We start from the raw sequence: 7,262 nt of genomic DNA, 5'->3' as shown, positions 1-7,262 counted from the left end.
GTTCATCTTTTGAATGCCCTAAAGAATGTCTTAGGATTGCGGCGGATACCCCCGCACCTGTTCCTTTTCTTAAGATTGAGGTAAATAACGAGCCTATAACAGCTCTCTTAGATTCAGGTAGTGTTTGTTCGATTATTGCGGCTGAATGGTATTCTAAATTGAAAACGGTTTGTAAACTTCCTGACTATGTCTCTTCTCCTGTTCAATACGTTTCGGCTAATTCATCTCCATTAGAAATTCTAGGTTCCTTACTGGTCAAAATTCGTGTTTTTAAGTTTACATGGAAAGTTAAATTGTTTGTGGCCAAGCAATTGTCTTGCCCCATTATATTGGGAGCTGACTTTATTTCTCACACTGGTCTTGTGCTCGATCTGCAGTCTAGGTCGTGCACATTCAAATTTGCTTCTAGTTGTAAAATCCCACTATTAAAGTGTAATTCTGTGTCATGTTCTTCTATTTCGCCTATCCAGGATGAGATGTTGTTAGACCTTAGACATCTACCTGAGGAGCAGGCTGATAGTATTCGCAAACTGTGTCAGTCGTTTCCCGAGGTGTTCTCTGATACTCTTGGTGTCACTGACCTTATTGAATACAAAATTGAGGTTACGGATTCGATTCCTGTCCGTTTTCCACCGTATAGGCTATCTCCACCTAAAATGAAGGCTCTGAAGGAAATCATCGATCAGATGTTGAAGGACGGTATTATTAGGCCCTCTAAGTCAGCGTATTCTTCGCCTATTTTTCTAGTACCGAAACCCCAAGGAGGTTTCAGGCCTGTCATTGATTACAGGGCTCTCAATCGGAAGGTGGTGTTACAATCTGTGCCCCTTCCCGACCTTCATTCTTGTTTTTCATGGTTTCGTAAGGCCAAGTTCTTCACCATCTTGGACTTAAATCAGGCCTATAATCAAATTCCCCTTGCCGAAGAGTCTAAACACCTTACAGCGTTTGCCACGGACTGGAATTTATACGAATACAACCGCGTGCCTTTCGGGCTCCCCACGGGGGCAGCTGTGCTCACTAGGCTACTAGATAGGGTCTTCTCCGACATCAAATTCGAGTACTTATATCACTACTTAGATGATGTCGTAGTATTTTCAGAGACTTTTGAAGAACACCTAGATCATCTGCGAGAAGTTCTCGATCGCCTTCGTAAGGCTGGGTTAACTGTTAAGTTGTCCAAGGTTGCCTTCGCTAAGCCCTCTATGTCTTTCCTAGGGCATATTGTGTCACCCGATGGTGTAGCAGTTGATCATTCTAGAACACAGGCCATCCGTGATTTTAAACCTCCCAAGGACATTAAAGGTATCGCCAGGTTCATTGGTATGGTGAATTTCTTCAGAAAGTTCATTCCTAACTTTGCTAATAGAGCGGCGCCCTTAAACCTTCTTCGTAGGAAAGGCATCAAATTCGAGTGGGGACCTTCTCAACAAGCCGCTTTTGAAGACCTTAAATTAGCTCTTTGTAATGCCCCTGTACTTGCTATGCCTGATTTCTCGAAGAAATTCATCGTCCAAACCGACGCGTCGTCGTCAGCAGTAGCTGCAGTCCTTCTTCAAGAGACTGAACTAGGGAGGCGACCCATCGCCTATGCGTCTAGGACATTGTCGGCTCCAGAAGCCAAGTATTCCATCTATGAGCTCGAAGGTTTGGCAGTCTTATTTGCCTTAGAAATGTTTCGTCTCTATCTGGAACACGTTAAATTCGACCTGGAGACAGATAATCAAGCCTTAAGCTGGGTCTTAGGTAGGCCGCGTCGTACTGGTCGTATAGCCCGCTGGGCTATTCGTATTTCCGCCTTCCAGTTTGATGTTAGACATATCAGAGGTACCGAAAATGTTGTTGCTGATGGACTCAGCCGTATGTTTCATAACGACGTAGAGACCCACGAACCGGTCGACAGTTCATCACCTTCCGAGTCCATACTATCTGGTGTTAATGCCATCTTAACAGATGCTCCCATGCTTTTTAGGGATATTGAGAAATACCAACGTGAAGATCCGACGCTGGCTCCGATAATGGAAACCCTTTCTTCTGGGGAACATGCTGTCCCTTATGTTCTGAGGAATGGTGTTCTATGTTGCCCTTCGAGGCATGATAAGTTGATGAAAGTTGTTGTTCCAGCGGTTCTTGTACCTATGATCTTCAAATACTATCATGAGACCCCATTGGGGGGGCATCTTGGAATCTTTAAAACTCGTGAAAAGATTCGTGAAATGTTCATATGGAAAGGTATGGACGGTGAAATTCGGGAACATGTAAAAGCTTGTAAATCTTGTTTGATCAGTAAACCCACCATGTCCACTAAAGTAGGCCTTTTGTCTTCTCATCAAGCGTCGCGCCCCATGGAACGCCTGTATATTGATTATGTAGGACCCTTCCCCCAGTCGAAGGGAAATGCCAACAAATTCATCTTTGTATGTGTAGATGGTTTTACCAGATTTTCTTGGTTATTTCCGACTAAGCTGGCTACCGCTCAGTCCACCATTACCTGTCTAAATTCTATTTTTGCTTCTTTTGGTCCGTGCCAATATATTGTATCTGATAATGCTAAGGCGTTCACATCAAATCTTTTTCGTAAATTCTGTTTTGACTTGTCCATCTCTCATGTAACTACTTCTGCTTATTACCCTCAACCATCTCTGGCTGAACGGGTTAATCGTAATCTCAGGTCCGCACTTATCGCCTATCATCATGAAGATCCTTCCAGGTGGGACACGTCCCTGCATTGGTTAGCTTTTGCTTTGAATTCGGCGATTCATGAATCTCATAAGTTCACTCCAGCTTCATTGATGTTCAAGTTTGTTCCCAACACGCCGCTCTCTAACCTCTGGTCTCTGAGTGACATTCTACCCGAGACAATAGATCCGGACAATATTAAAGATCTTTGGAAGAAGGCTAAAGCCAATCTTAAAGTGTCTCATGAAAAGGTTAGGGAAAGGTATGATCGTGGACGGAGACCCACCCCTTTGAAGGTAGGTGACCAGGTTATGGTCAAGAATTTTGTTCCCGCGGGCAAGCTTGCCCCCAGATTCCATGGGCCATGCATCATTCTCGATTTTCTCACACCGGTTACATTGTTACTAAGCAATCCAGCCACCGAGAGGATATTTAGGGTTCACCTGTCACAGGTGAAACCGGTGTAAATTTAGTTTCAACTTGCTTCATATAATTTGAAAGGATATGAAGGTTATTTTTTTTTTTTTTGAGTTCAACTCTTAAGGCATTCTGCTCCTTCTATTTTATTTTATATGCAAGCATTTCTTGTAAACCTCCCCCGATTGTTAAACTGCCATCCTGTCCTTGTCACGGCCATTACCACGCTCCCGTCTCCTGCTCCACCACACTCAGTGGCTGGCTTAGATGAAATGCCATGGATATCTGCACGCCGCTGGCCCCTCAATCTCTTTACATGCCTGTGCCCTTAAAAGAAACATGATGGTCCAACACAATTCTGCCGCCTAGCTTAATGTTTCAGTGCCCCCGCAGCCGCGCGGCGCCGTGCAGCAACTGGAGCCAAGGTCGCGCCCCCTCGGCCCCAGCGAGGACGACATGTGCACGGCGAGCCGGAGCTCTCCTCCCGGCCAAGGCTGACGTGCGGCGCACGACCTGCTACTTGCCCGCAGCCTGTATATGTTCACCGCGGGCGCGGCGTGCTTCAACACCTCTGCTCCCCTCATAGTGCGGGCGAGCGGTATCTCAGGGTACTTGAGGGGTCCGAGCGGCCTCCTTTTGGACGCAAGCTGCAACGGCCGGTCCGGCCATCCAACTTCATCAACATCAACTACATGGACAGTTACTATAAGAGATAACTACATTTGGGAATTCAACAGCAATATTTGGTGGACCGTGCAAAAATTTTTCTTCACTTCTAAGTATTAAAAGTTTATCTTCAGAAATTCAAATTCTACAAACTTAAAGACTTTCATTCACCTGCAACAACAACATTTTGAAACTGAATTAAGAAATCTTGTAAATGCTTCTGCTATCTATCTTCGTATCAACATCATTACTTGGACTTTGTTTCAAACTGATTTCATGTGTCACCCCTGGAGGAACTTTTGGGGGGGGGAGGTCTGTACCGGGCGGTACACCTCTACACCGTTTATTTAAAAGTTGCGCCAGTTGAAACTCCTCTTCTGGAGGAAGGTTGAACTTTATCTACTCTATTAATTCTCTACTTTCTCAGAAGATGTCACCACGTGGAAAATTTTGAGTTTTTGAACTGTGTCACTTTTGATGTGTTTTTGTTTCGCTTGAAGTAAGAAGTGTGAACTTTCTCTTCTAGAAAACACTACTGAAGATCAACAATAGCGCACCCTAGTGCGGAGTCAAAGAACTATTTGTTGGAGAAATTTTTATTTCAAAAGTTTGTTTCTTGTTAAATTTCTTTCTGTTATTGTGTAAGTTGGCTGTATACCCCTCTTTTTCCCCTTGTTTTAGATTTATCCAATCCCGAATTTCTTTTAGTAATTTCTGACCAATCTGGTGTATCTTCCCCAACTTGTATCTGTTGCGGGGCCCTATCCAATAAAAACATTGTGGGCGGGTGTTTTCATTCCCCTAACGCCTAGAAACTTCCGCGAGAGTATATAAACTGCTGATTTTAGGGTCTCCGGGCCACTTCTGTTCCATCTTTCAGTGTATTAAGTACATAGCAGGAGGCGGGAAGCGCCTCTTTCCTCGGCGGCGGTCAACAATAAGGTAATGGCCGATTAATAAATTCTTTCTTTTCTTGCTCAGCAGTTTAACTTTCGGGGCGGGTTCTAAGCGTTCAACCATGTAACCTTTTCCTAAAATGTAAAAACAACTGGTATCTATTCTATTTTAAAACGACATATCGGGATAGAGAGTGCTTAACCCTCTCGAGCTCCCACTCACATCGTCTTGAGGTGAACTTATTCTCTCAACCAATTCTTCCGTAATGTAATGTAAATTGCTATTAAGTCACCTCTGTAGTATGGGATTAGCCCTTGTAATAACGGCCTAGTGCCAAAGTAGGTTTTAAAATCAAAGTGTCTTAGGAGTGCAAGTTCGCCTCCTCTCAAATTGTTTTAGAGGTCATTCAATTAACCTGCTTTTCATTTAATAGACCTCAGTAGATTGGGTATTTTACCCCTGTGTTTATGTCCGTTGAGGACAACTTGAAGGTGGAGTTTGGTGTGGCCTAGGAGAGGCTTAAATTAAAGAGCGTGTGGCTCTTTTGGAAACGGAGTGTTGTATGCCTCGAGGAGGCTTTACTGTGTAATTTGGAGCAAGTGCTCCAGGGTTTGATTGGGGTCTTCTGCCCCTTTGTTAAAATTTGTATGTCGGAAAGTTGGGCTAGTTGCTCAAAAATTGTGAACTCAGGGCTCGAAGCCCAAACTCTGTAATCCCTGTAATTGTACATTTCAAATTGTGTTTCGGCTACTAAGTACCTGTTCTTTGTTATTACTTAATATTGAAAAGGAAATATAACCTTGTTAACTTTTACATTAACTTTGATTCCGTAGTTTGAGACCCATCACGCCCGCACCTTCTTACACCTCTACCTACCACCAAAACTCGGTAACAATTATTATTATTATTATTATTATTGTACCGGGCGGTACACATCTACGACGCAAGTTCAAATCTTGCGCCAATCGAAACTTCTCTACTGGAGAAACCCGGAACTTTAACAACTGAATCAACTCTCCTGCTTATCAGAAGATGTCACTGTGTGTTTTTGATTTGCTTTCGTTTTTCAGTGATCAAGAAGTGTGGACATTCTCTAACAGATGTCTCGAACAAAAACCATGATAATGTGCTCTGGTGTGAAGGAATGAACCTTCTTGGAGAAATTTTGTATTCATAAATTTTCTCTTTACTAAATTTTGTTCTGTCGTTTGTGGGTTGGCAATATTAATCCTTTCCTTCTGTCTGTTTTGAATGTATCCAATCAGGAATTTCTGTAATTAATTTTCGGCCAATCGGGGCTTTCTTCTCCAATTTTGTATGTAACTGTGTCCTGTAGCCAATAAAAGTTTGAGGGCGGGTTGTTATCATTCAGGAAAGGTCTCGAACTTTCCACGAGGGTATAAAAACTGCTGATTTTCTTGTCTCGGGGCCACTTCAGTAACATCTAGCGTAGTATGTGAATATGTAGCAGGGGGCGGGAAGGACCTCGTTCTTCAGACAGCAGTTCTTCAACAAGGTAATGACTTTTAACATCTTTATTTCTTGCTAGCTCAGCAGTTTAACTCTCGGGGAGGGTTCGAAACCTTTAATATGTAAACTATTAAACATGTAAACCCCTTTCCTGGTAAACTTCAGTTTTCTTGAACTTTAATTCGGGGATATAGAGTGCTGTACCCTCTGGAGCTCCACTTCATTTGAAATTGAGGTGACTACGTTTTCGTAACCGTTTCTTCTCTTCCTTAATGTATTAAAGTTTTCTCGTACGAGTCACCTCCCTAGCTTGGGATTAGCCCCTGTGTATCGGCCTAGAGCCACTTCGGTTTTAAAATGTAGATCTAGGAGTGCAAATTCACGCCTCCATCTTTTGTTTTGGGCCATTTAAATTAACCAATTTTTGCACACTAAGGCCCAGTAGATTGGGTACGAGATACCCCTGTTTCTTTATTATGCCTTGATGGCAGTTTGTGTAATAGTCTGTTATTGCCTTTATAGGCTTGAAAGATCGAGAGCGGGTCAGCTCTTTGTGGTGTTGTGATAAAAGTGCCTTAGAGAGGCTTGAGATGTAAAGTCGGGAGCTAATGCTCCATGTAATTAAGGGTTTTCTGCCCTTTGATATTTTGGGGTTGTGAGCCGAGAGCTCAGAGATTGTAAAAGGTGGGGCTTGAAGCCCAGATCATTAATTTGTATCTAAATCCTTGCTTTTCTGGTCTTGTATCTGATTGACTTGTTAAGTTTTCAAATTCTATGTAAAGTTTTGTTACCTCTTGTTGTCTATTGAAAATATAACCTTTATTTAAATTTTAAATTCATCTTTCGGACTTGTAGTTAGACCCATTCCAGCCCGCACCTTCTTTCACGTCTGAATTCAACGGATAACTCCGTAACAATTATTATTATTATTATTATTATTATTATTATTATTATTATTATTATTATTATTATTATTATTATTGTTACTGAGTTATCCGTGGTAGTTAGAGGTGAAAGAAGGTGCGGGCGGGAATAGGTCTCAACTTACAAAATTAAAGTTAATTTAAAACTTTAACAAAGGTTATATTTTCTTTCCAAAATCAACAAATGACAACAAATAACAAAGATGTGAC

Source organism: Anabrus simplex, chromosome 5 (assembly GCF_040414725.1).
Source record: "Anabrus simplex isolate iqAnaSimp1 chromosome 5, ASM4041472v1, whole genome shotgun sequence".
In the NCBI taxonomy this organism is placed as follows: domain Eukaryota; kingdom Metazoa; phylum Arthropoda; class Insecta; order Orthoptera; family Tettigoniidae; genus Anabrus; species Anabrus simplex.
The sequence above is the reverse complement of the archived record's forward strand: the minus strand, read 5'-3'. Positions refer to the sequence as shown.